The sequence below is a fragment of the Silene latifolia genome, chromosome Y (assembly GCF_048544455.1).
Source record: "Silene latifolia isolate original U9 population chromosome Y, ASM4854445v1, whole genome shotgun sequence".
Classification (NCBI taxonomy): Eukaryota; Viridiplantae; Streptophyta; class Magnoliopsida; order Caryophyllales; family Caryophyllaceae; genus Silene; species Silene latifolia.
The window spans coordinates 61,066,540-61,082,445 of NC_133538.1; the positions used below are offsets into that span (position 1 = coordinate 61,066,540).

Below are 15,906 nucleotides of genomic sequence, written 5' to 3' on the forward strand. Positions count from 1 at the left end.
ATGCACCATGGCCAACAACTCCTTCTACCTGGTATGGTCCTTCCCATTTGTAGGCGAATTTGCCTGCCTTTTGATTCTTAGTGTTTTGAAACACTTCTTGGTGAACCAGGTCTCCTACCTCCAGAAGCCTGACTTTCACATTCTTGTTGTAACTTCCGCCACCGATTGTTTGTTTAAGTGACCAGGACGTATTTTGGCGCTTGCTCGCAGCTCGTCGACTGTGTCCAGGCTTCTGGCCATCTCTACATTGTTCAGTTCTCCTGTCATATTTCCATACCTGTGGGTGGGAACTAGAACTTCTAATGGGATGACTGCTTCTGCGCCAAACACCAGGCTGAAGGGTGTTTGACATGTCGCTACCTTTGGTGTCGTTCTATCTGACCATAATACTAGTGGCAATTCATCTGCCCACTTTCCTCCTAACTCATGTAACCTCCTTCTCAGATTATCCATGAGGATTTTGTTACTGGACTCAGCTTGCCCGTTGGACTTTGGGGTCCTGGGTGCTGACTTTTTTAGGGTGAAATTCAAGTTCAAGCTACAACATTCAAGAGAGAACAAGTCGCAGTGACCCTCTCAAGAATACAAATCGACACCTCCTACAGAGTGCATACCACCTCTACAGGTGTCATTCAAATACAACGTTTGCGCCTCTACTACAGAAAGCGTTTACGTAATCTACTACGGCATTTAGAATCAGAGGATACATTAGAGATTGTACACATAAACTTTCTTATATTAATAAAATTCATTTGTTTCCTATTTTGTATTACATTTATTTTGCGATACAAAATTTGCTGTTACACTTGGCTTTGCTCGGCTTGTGCTCAAGAACCAAAACTCGAGCTCGAGCCGATCTCGAGCTTACCCGAGCTTGAAAAAAATGTGCTCGTTATAAAGCTTGCGAGTTTTAACACGAGCTGGAGCTCGAGCTCAAGTCGAGCCTATATAAAATTGTTTTATTTTTTATTTTTTTCTTCCGATATTTTCAATAACAAGGCTCGAAGGTTATATGTAAAAATATTTGGCAAATCAGCGAGACATTTGATATGTGTGATACAAAGATATAATCATGATAAAATATTTTTATAAAATATGAGCAATATCTTATGTAATCACACAATTTCGAGCTACTCGCGAGCTTTTCGAGTCGAGCCAGCCTTTGCTCGGCTTGACTCGTTAAGCTCTCGAGCCGAGTACGAGCCCGAGCCGAGCTTCCACGAGCCGAGCTTTGACCAAGCTTTGACCGAGCCGATATCGAGTTGCTCGCGAGCTGTCTCGTCTCTTTAACACCCCCACTTAGGGAAAACAATAAAGGGATGGCGTAAATGCGTAGTGAAGGGCAACAAGAAAGAAAATAGGACGGATATTTATATAGATATATTCGAGACTTTAGGAAACTTGAAACACGGCTGAATAAGTTATAAGGAAAGTAGACAATAGGTCCAATGGATACGAACTTTACAAGGAAAACAAATATCGAATTGACTTTAAAATAGTTTAAATTTAAATAAGAAATATTCAAAATATTTCGGGTAGTATATTACCATTCTGTATAAATGGGTTATTCTATATATAAAGATATGGTAAAGGGGTACAAACAAAAAGTATTCGTCTATTTGTTCCCAGTTCTTTTCTTCAGCGCGGGGTAGAGCAACTTGGTAGCTCGCAAGGCTCATAACCTTGAGGTCACGGGTTTAAATCCTGTCTCCGCAAAATGTTTATTTTGTCAAAAAAAAGTAGGTTTGAATTAGTTAACTAAAATAATAATTAATTCGTTTTTTCTTTTGTTTTGAGGTGATAGAAAAAGAAGAATGCGAAGTATAGAATCACTACACTATCGTGATCAACTATATTAAATTTTATCTTTATCATAGTAAAGATAAATTTTTCCTGAGCGGATAGCGGGAATCGAACCCGCGTCTTCTCCTTGGCAAAGAGAAATTTTACCATTCGACTATATCCGCATGTTTTCCTTCTTGAGAAGGAATATGTTATCACCTAATATTAATATATAAAATATCTGGATCATATTTGGGTAGAGTGTGGCCCGATACTTTCGTCAAGGCAATTCCATTTTTTTCAATTCATTCAAGAAATTGAAGTTTGACCCCTCCCTCAAAATTCTAAATTTTTATTTTATTTATTTATTTTAGGGGTCTTATATGTTATATTGATTAAATTTTACTGTGTCTCAGAACCGAAAATAATTATAATCAGGGGGAGGGGTTATTTTTGGATCTATAAAAAATAGGTTCAAGAAATGAGAGAATTAAGGATCCCCACTAGAAAAACTAACCCAATCCATAATGATGTGCCGATAAATAAAATATTTTTGTTACTTGACCAACCATCAGGAGAAGCAAATACAACGGGTATGCTAATCAGTAAGATTGATGAAGTAGCAATTAATGCAAAAACAGCCAATTGGAAAGCTATAGTCATAATTATAATTCTCCACGTTACCAACAAACGAACTATACCATTTGATCCCCCCTAATCCGTCATTGTAAAAAAAATGTATCGCAGAGGGATTTTATACTATGAGAATCCATTTTTTTGATATTTACCACTTTAATGGAACGCGCAAGAAATTTTTAAATTATTAATTAGTCATAAATTATACATATAAATGGATGGATGGCCCCTATCAACTTATATATATATCTAATCCTTTTACTCATGATGATATCAAAACTCATATGACCATGTTCTATTCGGGTGAATAAGAATAAAATGAAAATGGAATTATGTTGGAGAGATGACTGAGTGGTTTATAGCTCCGGTCTTGAAAACCGACATGGTTCTTTGTTCAGAACTATTGAGGGTTCGAATCCCTCTCTCTCCTTTTGATCGTTCAAGAGACTTTTTTTTACCAGACCGGGAAAAATAAAGGGAATGGCTCGACCATCTCGCCTAGCCGAGCCATAAAATTAAAACTAAATAAAAGAAATCTATAAATGAATTAAAAAAAAAGACTTTTTATGTATGATCGGATTCCAATTTGTATGATGTAATAAAACATATTCCTACTTTGGAAACATTAAAGAAAACATTAAAACATTGAATTTATCGTCTCAATTAATCAATTAAGAGGGGTCATCGAAAGAACAGGTTCAAAATCACGATCAATTCCTTTTTCAAATCCTGCTGCAGCTGCACGAGCCCTTCCCGCATGCCACAAATGGCCTACAAATAGAAAGAATCGTAAAACAAAATGCGAAGTGGCTAACCAACTTCTAGGAGAGACATAGTTGACCGCATTGATCTCGGTAGTTACACCACCCATAGAACTTAAAGAATCTAAAGGAGCGTGAGTCATATATTCAGCTGAACGTCGTTCTTGCCAAGGTTGTATGTCTTTTTTCAGTTGACTCAAGTCCAAACCATTTGGACCCCTAAGGAATTCTAACCAAAGAGCGCACAAATCCCAAAAACGCATAGTTTCTCCCTCAAAAATAACTTCTCCAGTCAGAGAACGCATTAGATACTTACCTAAACCAGTTGGTCCTTGAGCGGATCCCACATTAACGCCAAGACGTTGGTCTCTAACTAAAAAGTAAATGCTTGGGCTTGAGAAGCTTTTGGTCCAATGGGTCCGTAAACTCACTAGGATAAGCAGTATTATTGAACCAGACAAAGCAACAAGCAATGAAACCAAAAACGAATAAAACACCTAAACTATAAGAAAAATAAGCTTCTCCCGACCAAACAAGTGCGCGATAAGCCCATGCAAAAGGTTTAGTTAAGATATGCCAAATTCCACCAAGTATACAAATAATGGAACCTATCCATACGTGTCTCCCAATTATATCTTCCAGATCGTCTACAGTAACAATCCACCCTTCTCCCCCAAAAGGCGATTTAGTAAATAACCTAATATAATACTTGGACTAAGGGTTATGTTGGTAATTTTTCTTACACCCCCCTCCCGGAGCCCAGCTATCATATACGCCCCCAAAATAAAGAGCTTTGAATACTAGAAGAAAAGCGACTATACCTAACAAGATTAAGTGAATGCCCAAAATTGTGGTCATTTTATTTATATCTTTCCACACATAGACAAAGAATGGAAAAGATTCTTCAAGAGTTTCAGGGCCTATAAGTACAAGATAAATACCACCAAAGCCCAATACTGCCGAAGAAATTAAGTGAAGTACTCTAGATACAAAGTATGGAAAGGTGTCTATAACTTCTCCGCCGGGGCCTACCCCTCATCCTAGAGTAGCTAGGTGGGCAAGTAAAATTAATCCTTGTTTGTACATCGGCTTCTCTGGTACGAAATGAGCCACTTAAAAGAGATTCATTGCTCTGGCCCAGAATACGATTAATTCGGCATGGGCTACATGAGCTCCAAGTAGGTTTCTGTATAAATTGATAAGTCGAGCGTTCCCGGCCCACCAAGCGAAACCAGTGGTTTCCTGGTCACGACCGGCTAAAGCTAAAGTTCCATTAAAGAGCGTTTACATGGGATAGAACCTCCTCAGGGAATATAAGGTTTTTATGAGGTTGATCTTGAGCCGCCATCCAAGCACGAATACCTTCATTTAAGAGAATATTTTTGGTGTAAAAAGTCTCAAATTCAGGATCTTCTGCTGCAAGGATTTCCTGCGAAACGAAGTCATAGGCACGTAGGTTCAAGAACAGACCGACTACCCCAAGAGCACTCATCCATAAACCGGTTACTGATACAAATAACATAAAGAAATGTAACCAACGTTCATTGGAAAAAGCAACCCCAAAGATTTGGGACCAAAAACGGTTAGCGGTGATCATTGAATAAGTTTCCTCAAATTAGGTTGGGTTAAAAGCCCGAAATGTATTTGCCCCATCACCATCTTCAAATAAAGTATTTTCTACGGTAGCACCATGAATAGCGCACAACAGAGCGGCGCCCAATACACCAGCAACCCCCATTATATGAAAAGGGTTCAGCGTCCAATTATGAAACCCTTGAAAAAAGTGGATGAATCGGAATATGGCTGCTACACCAAAAACTAGGCGCAAAGAACCAACCAGACTAACCTAGTGGATAAATTAGGAATACATAAACAAAAACAGCAATTGGGCCAGAGAATGCAATTGCATTATAAGGGCGCAATTGAACAGATCGAGCAAGTTCGAATTGGCGTAACATAAAACCTTTTAGTCCGAAAGCGCCATAAAGAGCAACAAAAGTGTAGGTTAATATCCGTATACTACCCATCGAATTAAGGATTATAACGTAAAATTTATATGTAGTTTATAGTCATAAAACAAAAACATGATGAAAACGATAAAGATGTAGAAATAACCTTCGGTCCTAGTGCAAAAGGCAATGAGAGATTAAAGCAAATCTCCTCCTAAACGATGCACCCAAGATAGTCCGAGTAATGCCCTTGTGCTAGATCAATTCCTCTAATTGCCTTTGCAATATTGAGAGGATAGTTTTGTGAGTTGTGTTGGATGTGAGATCCGAGTTCTGAGAGGCACAATTCCCAAAACCCTAATTTCTTTTTGCAAATAAGATTAGGTTAGAAGTGAGGAGAGAGCTCTCCTTTTGTTCTCCCCAAAACCGGCCAAACCAAGTGAGTGAGGAGAAATGGGCTTTTCATTTTCTCTTCACTTAAACTTGCGGTCCGGTCCACAGCTTACTAAATGTATACGACGCGGTTTCATTATAAACTGTTATCGGTTATCGGAAATTAAGGCATCAACTAATAATACGGGTTAGTTGAATTATTAATACATGTCCGACAAAACAGTATTGTATAATTATATTCAATACACATTTAATTAAATATAAAACGCTTATATTTAATTTTACTGAATTAATCAAGTTAATTCGCCTTTTAGCCCATGATATTTAATCCGTATTAAATATAAAAATCTCAACATCACATTTTGACTAATTTATTAATCAAATAACTCGGACTAACTGGTTAGTCGATTTGCATCTACATGATTTGTATTTTCATACCGTCACATCACTCAAGACGTATCCTATAGGTGTGACTTTTAGGGACCATTTGATCACCGCCATCTGCATGACAATAACGTCAAACTTATCTAGCAAGCCAACCGTTATTGATAAACGTGGATCAACTGATTATGATACAAAGTATACCCTTTGATCCTTTTAGAGGTTTATAAGTCCTTGCACTAACTGTTAAGGACACCAACCCCAACAAGCTCCCACTTGTCCGTACAAGTGTATGTGCAATGACGTTATCCGCACTAACTGGAGGACACTACCTCCAACAAACTCCCACTTGTCCGAACAAGTGTATGTGCGATAACCGATTCTCATATTCATTTAAAATTTCTCCCACTCAATGTAAAACAATTTGCAGATCTGGATCCACAAAGGTCGTATTTTACAATCGATCTGTATCTAGAGTGGTTTCCCCGACTAGAGAGTAACTCAACTGATAAAACGAATCCGTATCCGAGCATGGCCATGCATTTCGATTCTGACTCCTCGAGTGGCCCCGAAAAATATCGAGTACCCGATAAAGGCTGAATATTTCCTTCAACTCGAACTCCTTCCGATCTAAGCACGGCATGAAATGACCCGAAAAAAAATCTACTTGGCCCCACATTACGGATGACCGTGAGAAAGAAACCAAAGTCACCCAAAATCTGCCTTAGTCTCAAGAGACAGTCGATAGTCAAAAGAATCGACTCTTAGGATCATCATGGAGGTCCTATCCACGACCGGGCATCGAATGTTATAAAACATTTAGGACTCCACGTCGATGTCACAATTGTGTCCTACGAAATATCCGTATAAAACGCCTCTGTGATTGGTCGTCCAACTTTGTTGACTTATGGCTAGTTGAACCCACCATCAACCAACGTCACAAAATAATTGCCGAGTTATCAGCTCATGTGGGCAATTAAGGACTAAAAAAATATAATGTTTTTGCGATTCACTTTGTGGTGTTCAAAATTTGTCGTACAAATCCACATGAAAAACAAAATATATAAATATCAAAACGATGATGTTGTATAGAGTACAAAAGGGAATGAATCCGATCCATAAAAGAGTACTACAACTTAGGAACACGTTTAATTCCCATGGAATTAACGTGCCCTTCATGCTTATCTTGTCGTAATGCTTTAGTGAGAGGATCTGCTATGTTGTCATCTGTAGCAATCTTTTCTATCACTCTCTCTTTTGCTCCACGTAATCCCGGATTAGATGAGCTTTCCGTTGTACATGTCTAGACTTGTTGCTAGACTTTGGCTCCTTAGCTTGGAAGATGGCACCACTATTGTCGCAATAGATGGTGATCGGGTCATTCGAACTAGGCACTACGGATAGCCCATGTAAGAATTGACGCATCCATATCGCTTCCTTTGTAGCTTCAGACGCAAAGATAGTACTCGGACTCGGTCGTAGAATCTGCTGTAACAGTTTGTTTCGAACTCTTCCAGGTGACTGCAGCGCCATTAAGAGTAAAAACGAATCCAGATGAGATTTCGAGTCATCACGATCCGTTTGGAAGCTAGCATCTTCGTAACCGGTTGCGCATAGCTTTTGTTCGCCTCCATAAGTCAATGCCCAATCTTTAGTCCTCCGTAGGTACTTAAGAATGTTCTTGACACCAACCAATGTGGTTCACCTGGGTCTTTGTTGGAATCGACTCGTCATACTCAATGCATATGCCACGTCCGGACGTGTGCATATCATGGCATACATGATTGATCCTATAGCCGAAGCATAAGGAATCCGTGTCATGCGTTCTTTCTCTTCCGGTGTCTCGGTGCCTCGAGACTTGCTCAAATGCACCCCTGGAGACATAGGAAGGAACCCCTTCTTGGAGTTAGTCATGCTGAATCTCTCTAGGACTTTGTCTATGTAAGACTCTGATCGAGAGATAGCATCCGTCGTGATCTATCTCGATAGATACGGATGCCTAGAATTCTTTGTGCCTCTCCCAGATCTTTCATCTGGAAATGGTTTTTCAACCATACTTTCACCGAAGTTAAGAGAGGTATGTCATTCCCAATCGGGAGTATGTCGTCAACATACAATATTAGGAAGACAATCTTGCTCCCACTCGACTTGATATATAGACATGGTTCCTCGATCGATCGAGTGAATCCATTTTCTTTTATCACTTGGTCGAAACGATGATTCCAACTCCTTGATGCTTGCTTAAGTCCATAAATGGAACGCTTAAGCTTGCACACTTTCTTAGGATGTGCTGGATCGATGAAACCTTCGGGTTGTACCATGTACAACTCTTCCTCCAAAAATCCGTTTAAGAAGGCGGTTTTCACGTCCATTTGCCAAATTTCATAGTCATGAAAAGCGGCAATCGCTAAGATAATCCGGATGGAACGCAACATGACTACGGGTGCAAAAATCTCATCGTAGTGCAAACCTGGCACTTGGTGAAACCTTTAGCAACTAGTCGTGCTTTGTAGATATCTTGTTGACCTTCCACAGAATGCTTTATCTTGTAAAGCCATTTGCATTGAAGGGGACGAACCTTACTAGGTAAGTCAACAAGATCCCACACGTTGTTCTCATACATAGAGTCCATCTCGGATTTCATGGCCTCAAGCCATAGTTTCGAGTCGAACGGTCACGGCACCTTTATAGGTTGCGGGTTCACTACTCGTTAAGAGTAGAACGTCATCTATGTCATGTTCCTCGACCATACCAATGTATCTGTCCGGAGGAATAGAGACTCTTCCCGACCTCCTAGGTTCCTCGGGGATATTTACCGTACGGGGTTGAAGGAATAGGTTCCTCCAATAGTTGCTCGGTGTTTGGTTGGAATCTCCGAACAGTCGAAGGTTCTATCACTCTTTGCATTCTCGAGAAATTCCTTCTCTAAGAATGTCGCACTAGCCGCAACAAAAACACGTTGTTCGGTTGGCGAATAGAAGTAATGACCACGTGATCCTTTAGGATAACCTATAAAGTATGTCTTGACCGATCGCGGGCCGAGCTTATCTTGAGTCTCCACTTGACATAAGCCTCGCAGCCCCAAACCCGTATAAAGGACAAATTAGGGACCGTTCCCTTCCATAGTTCATATGGAGTTTTGTCAATGACTTTAGACGGACTTCGGTTAAGTATTAGAGCGGTGACAAAGAGCATAACCCCATAATGAATCGGGTAAAACCGTGTGACTCATCATGGATCGAACCATATCAAGTAGTGTTCGATTTCTTTCTCCGTTCGGACACACCATTCGGTGAGGTGTTCCAGGTGGAGTTAATCGTAGGGCGATCCCACAATCTTTAAGGTGTTGATCAAACTCGTGAGAAAGATACTCGCCACCACGATCCGAACGTAGTGTTTTTATCTTTCTACCAAGTAGGTTACATACCCTATTTTGGTATTCTTTGAATTTCTCAAAGGATTCACTTTTATGCTTCATTAAGTAGACATAGCCATATCTACTTAAATCATCCGTGAAAGTGATGAAATACCTATAGCCTTCTCGTGCGGTGATTGACATAGGGCCACATACATCCGTGTGTATGAGTCCTAATAGGTCGCAAGCGCGCATTCCAACACCTTTGAAGGAAATACGAGTCATCTTACCGATGAGACATGATTCACACGTGCCAAATGATTGAAAATCAAAGGCCGAGATAGCTCCATGTTTGATGAGCTGCTTTTCGCGTTTCTCATTAATGTGTCCCATACGGGAGTGCCATAGATACGTTTGATCTTTGTCACCAACCTTTAACTTTTTATTCATTACGTGTAATATTTCGTGGTCCGATCTAAAACATAAATTCCGTTCATGGAGACGCCTTGCCAAATCATATCGTGTAATGAGAAAATGCAAGTATTTTTTTCTATTACAAATGAAAAACCAAGTTTATCAAGTGCGAAACAAATAATGTTTTTCAAAGACTAGGAACATAATAACGATCATATAATGACAACTCGAATCCGCTAGGAAGCTGGATCACATATGTCCCCTTGGAGATGGCGGCTACTCTTGCTCCATTCCCGACACGCAGTCCACCTCACCCTTTACGAGGGGTTCGATGTTTCGGAGCCCCCGCACATGATTACACAGATGAGAACCACAACCATTATCAAGTACCCAAGTTCCGTAACTTGCGTGGTTAATCTCAATCATATGAATAAAAGTAGAAGAGAGAGAAGACATACCAACAGGTTTAACACGATCTGCCTTTAAGTCCTCATGATAAACAGGACATGTGCGTCTCCAATGCCCAATCTTGTGGCAATGATGGCATTCCATGTTTTCACTCTTGCTCTTTGTCATGCCTCGATGAGTTGCTCGCCTCACCAGGACCACTCTTACCCGAACCCGACTTCTTGAACTTCGCCTTGCCTCTTTGTTAGGTTTGCGGAGCTTTGCCCTTACCTTTCCCTTTGTTTGACACAACAAGAACATCCTATTTTGAGCTCCCACTGAACTTCATGTCCTTCTCGGTTTGTACGAGGAGGGAGTGCAATTCATGGGGAGTTTTCTTCAAATCATTCATATAGTAATTCGCTCTGAATTGCGAATAACCATCGTGGAGTGAGTGAAGAATACGGTCGATAACAATATTCTCGCTGATGTTACGATTAAAGGTTTCCGTTTCTCGACATTCTCAATCATGCTGAGAATGTGTGGGCTAACCGGTTGGCCCTTCTGAGTCTCGCATCAAAGAAGCGAGTGGTATGCTCATAGGTCACGATTCTCGGTGCTTTCGAGAATTCCTTGGTGAGCGTGGTGAAAATCTTGTTTGCACCATGGGCTATGAAGCGTTTCCGCAAATTGGGTTCCATTGCAAAAATGAGTACGTTTTTAATCGCACCCGCTTCCATACGAAGTCATTAAACTTGGTGACTTCTGCGGCTCTAGCCGTGGGGCCTGGGTTTGCCGATGGGCTCCAAGAGATATTTGAGCTTCCCGTCGCGCGCGGCATTCCGTAATGCCGCCTCCCGGTCCGCGAAGTTGGATCCATCATTCTTCGATCGAGTAGACCGATTCATCTGATTCATGAAGATCCGAAGCCAGGACTCACGGTCCAATGTGGCACTTGGCATTGGGTTATCGGTAGAACCACCATTTGTAGTTTAGCGATTTAAAAACGTGATCTACACTGAAAAAAAAAGAAAAACAAAACGAAATAAGCAACTCATCGAGGTGATTTAAGTCTATTTTAAAATTCATTTTAAACATATAGACTCTCCCACTTGCATAATTGATCTCCCTCAAGAATGATACAAGTGATCCCAAGACTCAATTTACGTAAACCGATAAGCCAACTTTTGTTTAGCTAATTCTTCCGTAAGAACTCTTGGTCGATAGATTTCCGTAAATCCTATCTATAGTCCACCATGATCACGGGATCGTTTGAGTGACCACAGTGTTGAGATAAAATAGGTCAATCGGTTCCAACTTACCCGACGTAGAAGGGGTCATAGTATGCCTACCGACGAAGAAGGGACTCATTGGAGTTTGACCTATAAAGACTGTTCTCAATTTTTGTTTATACGAGGAAGATCCCATCAACTAAATTATAATTCATTTTAAGTGAACGAATAACTAGTGTCTGCGTGAATGAATTAATTTGGGTGATGGCTTAACATGATCGTGTGACATACGAATGTCAAAAAAAACTAACTCGTGACCTCTATATGTGTCAGTTTTCATGCAATTATTAGGTGGTTTGGTTTTTAGGCGGAATATGATGCATAGCTATCGTTACAATAAAATAAATAAATTGAATGCGATACGTAAATAAAATTTCCTAGTGTGGCCTATCCTAGTAAAAAGAACAAAATACAACTTTGGAATCCACCGTTGGACCCGAAAAGCTTGTCTTGATGTTCCATCTTTGTCCAAGTAGCGGGAGTGAGCATCCGGTCTCCATCTTTAGTCTTCTCAAGAATTACAATTTAAAATTTACAAATATAAACCTATTTACATTCTAAATAAAAACTGTAATTAAAAGAAATAAAATGGAGATACGAGATCTCAAAATACAACCAAGACCGTGTTCCATCATTACGGTAACACGTTCTACTAAGGCCACACTAAGTTACAACCGTTTGCAAAATAATTAAATACGTAATAAAAGGCATTCAAAACATTCAAAATATATATAAGAACGATAAAACAAAATGCATCAACTAAAAAATTAAATTTATTCGTGACATAATTCCGTAATTATGTTAAATTTTTATCCAAACCACCAAAGATAATTAAAATTACATGACAAAACCGCTTTAGTCAAGTTAATTTTAATCCGAGATAATCCGTTACAATAAATCATGTTAAAGTAACTTTGTTTTACGTGGGTGAACCGTTTCACTAATCAAGCGAGAGCATAAAAAACCGTTTTATGCATTAAAAAAAACCGAAAGAAAAAAAACAGGAAAATTTTTTTTTCTTCTGTACTGTTCACGTGAACAGTACCAGGGGCGGAATTTTTTTTTTTTTTTTTTTTTTTTAAAACCGGCAGAAATGCCGAGAGGTTCTAAAAGCCAAAAAAAAAAATTTTTTACACGGCTAAAACGTGATCAAACAAGTGATCAAACAACAAAACGATTTGTAAAACCTCAATTGCAATTTATTCTAATCCGGATCAAAACAAAAATACAATTGACATGTTCTTCACATCTTGTTGTAATTATCGATTAAAACAACAATTCGCTAAGAACAACACAAAACAAGAGATCGAACGATCTAACAAAATTGTGTGGCACGCAAAACAATGCAAAAAAAACAGAAAAACAGGCCGTGATATCAAGAAGGCCGCACGGTTTTCCATAAAATTTTCGAACCAAAATTTTACCACACGAAATTTTAAGCAATGATTTTAACCGATCTTTAACATATAGCGATGAATATCGATTACATAGACAATATGCAAAGATCAAAATTAAAATAAGACAAAAACACATCCGTGTAAACTAGACACGGATCCCAACACAAAACAAAAAAAAACGCAGCAACAAACTGATATTGCCGAGCCAAAAAAAATAGAGCCGTGACACAAAAGAGGCTGCCGAGACCATTTTTTTGAACAAAATCCATCGTTTCAACAATCGTTTGATGAAAAACACATATAAAAATTTACGTGGCCTCGCTCTGATACCACTTGTAGGTTAATATCCGTATACTACCCATCGAATTAAGGATTATAACGTAAAATTTATATGTAGTTTATAGTCATAAAACAAAAACATGATGAAAACGATAAAGATGTAGAAATAACCTTCGGTCCTAGTGCAAAAGGCAATGAGAGATTAAAGCAAATCTCCTCCTAAACGATGCACCCAAGATAGTCCGAGTAATGCCCTTGTGCTAGATCAATTCCTCTAATTGCCTTTGCAATATTGAGAGGATAGTTTTGTGAGTTGTGTTGGATGTGAGATCCGAGTTCTGAGAGGCACAATTCCCAAAACCCTAATTTCTTTTTGCAAATAAGATTAGGTTAGAAGTGAGGAGAGAGCTCTCCTTTTGTTCTCCCCAAAACCGGCCAAACCAAGTGAGTGAGGAGAAATGGGCTTTTCATTTTCTCTTCACTTAAACTTGCGGTCCGGTCCACACTTACTAAATGTATACGACGCGTTTCATTATAAATCATATCGGTTATCGGAAATTAAGGCATCAACTAATAATACGGGTTAGTTGAATTATTAATACATGTCCACAAAAAACAGATTGTATAATTATATTCAATACACATTTAATTAAATATAAAACGCTTATATTTAATTTTACTTAATTAATTGGTTAATTCGCTTTTAGCCCATGATATTTAATCCGTATTAAATATAAAAATCTCAACATCACATTTTGACTAATTTATTAATCAAATAACTCGGACTAATCGGTTAGTCGATTTGGCATCTACATGATCGTATTTTTTCATACCGTCACATCACTCAAGACGTATCCTATAGGTGTGACTTTTAGGGACCAGTTGATCACCGCCATCAGTATGACAATAACGTCAAACTTATCTAGCAAGCCAACCGTTATTGATAAACGTGGATCAACTGATTATGATACAAAGTATACCCTTTGATCCTTTTAGAGGTTTATAAGTCCTTGCACTAACTGTTAAGGACACCAACCCCAACAAAAAGTCCATAGGCCGCCTAATTGACACCAACGAGTAAAATCTCCTTGTGCTTCAGGACCCCACAACAATAACAAAAAGTGTGCTAAACTATTAGCAGGAGTAGAAATGGCTGCGGTTAATAAATTGCAGCCTTCCAAATAGGAACTGGCCAACCCATGGGTATATAATGACGTTACAAACGTCGTACCCGTAAATCAACCCCCTTACAGCGAAATAAGCACAAGGAAAGAGCAATAGCCTAGACCAACCTACAAAAACGAAACGATCTCTACGTAACCAGTCATCCATAATATCAAACAAATCTTTTCGTCTTTGGTAAATTTACCAACTCCTATAGTCATAGTGATCCTCCTATTTAACTACTTCAACCATTTCCGAGCACCTTATAGCATTAACATTTTCTGGAGTTCGAGAATTTTTTTAGTTCTTTTTTATATTTTTTGATTTCTCGTCCACGGACCTTACTTTAGAGATAGAGTTTCGAAAAATAAGTCCTTTAGCGGTTCATAAATGAACTTAGGTTAAACTAAATTCAATTATTTATATTTATTAATTTTAACTTATTAGACTCAACGATTAACTATTACTTTTCTGGAAAAAGAATTGTTCAAGGAACAGCCAGATCTACTCGCTCACTGCCGACGGAAATTTCAGAGTATATCTTTTGATTTTCGCGGGTTAAGGTAAGAAAGGTACTTCGACTATTTTTTTATTTACATTTTATTCTGTCAGAAAAAGAGATAATTCCTATTTTTACTTATTTAAATTTAATATGATATTCAATATTCATTCAATAAAAAAAGGAAACTTTTATTTCAAGTTTCCTTCCCGGATGCATTCTCCATTAAATTTCCGGAACAAAAATATGTGGATGCATGGATATAGAAATTGTTTGTACATGAAGTCGCGCTATATCGAATAAGATTTCAATAGATAAGGTCAAACTTACTTTCATTTGGAAATCAAAGAAAAAATAGATATTGAAAATGGCTTTTTTTTTATGCTGTGATTTGTAATTTAATAAAAGTTTTATCCTCTTTATGAGGAAAATAATATCCAATTTTTTAATGCAGAATCAGAATAACTAGGAACACAAAGAATTAGTAGGAAATATTGACAAATTCATGTAGAGTTTAAAGAAAAAAAAGGTAAACTGTTTCATTTTAATCTCAATCACATTTTAATATCAGAATAGTGGGTAGAGTCATGATTCAATAGGTCAGGTTCACTTTTTTTTTATTTGTTGATTTATAATTTTGTTATTCTAAGCAATTTATTGAAATAAAAAAAATAATTGAAAATCTAAATATTTAATGATTCAACAGACTGCTTATACAATTATTATTATTAGTCATTATAATGAAGACTAGTTCAACTTTATAATATAATTATATATTAGATAACAAAAACTCTATTACGCATGCAAATATGATGGTGTTTTTTATGAAACACCTAAAACAAGCCCCTTATCGGATTTGAACCGATGACTTATGCCTTACCATGGCGTTACTCTATCACGGAGTTAAAAGGGCCCTTTTATATATTTAAAATATATATATTAAATATTATATATAGTTAAAAGGGCCCTTATACATAAGGTATGTTTACCTTGAACCTCCTTTTTTCTTGAGCAGCTAAAGCACGTCCTGAACGAATCCTTTGAATTATCTATTATTCAGATTTCCTCCGCTGATTTAATAAATTTAATCTTTTATATTAAGAATAAAAAAATTAGAACGGATTTTTTTTATAGTTTTCTAGTTTATAGATTTAATATCGAATGGCTTGAATGAATTATTAAAAAAATGAAATGAAAAAAAAAAATGGATGTAATCA

At 38.0% G+C, this 15,906-nt stretch overlaps 1 non-coding gene across 1 annotated transcript; it reads right to left on the bottom strand.

Moving 5' to 3' along the window:
• Nucleotides 1–1,896: 1,896 nt before the first annotated feature.
• Nucleotides 1,897–1,967, bottom strand: TRNAG-GCC (transfer RNA glycine (anticodon GCC)). The gene has a single exon. It is a non-coding gene; the product is annotated as a tRNA-Gly (tRNA).
• Between the last annotated feature and the right edge of the window lie 13,939 nt (nucleotides 1,968–15,906).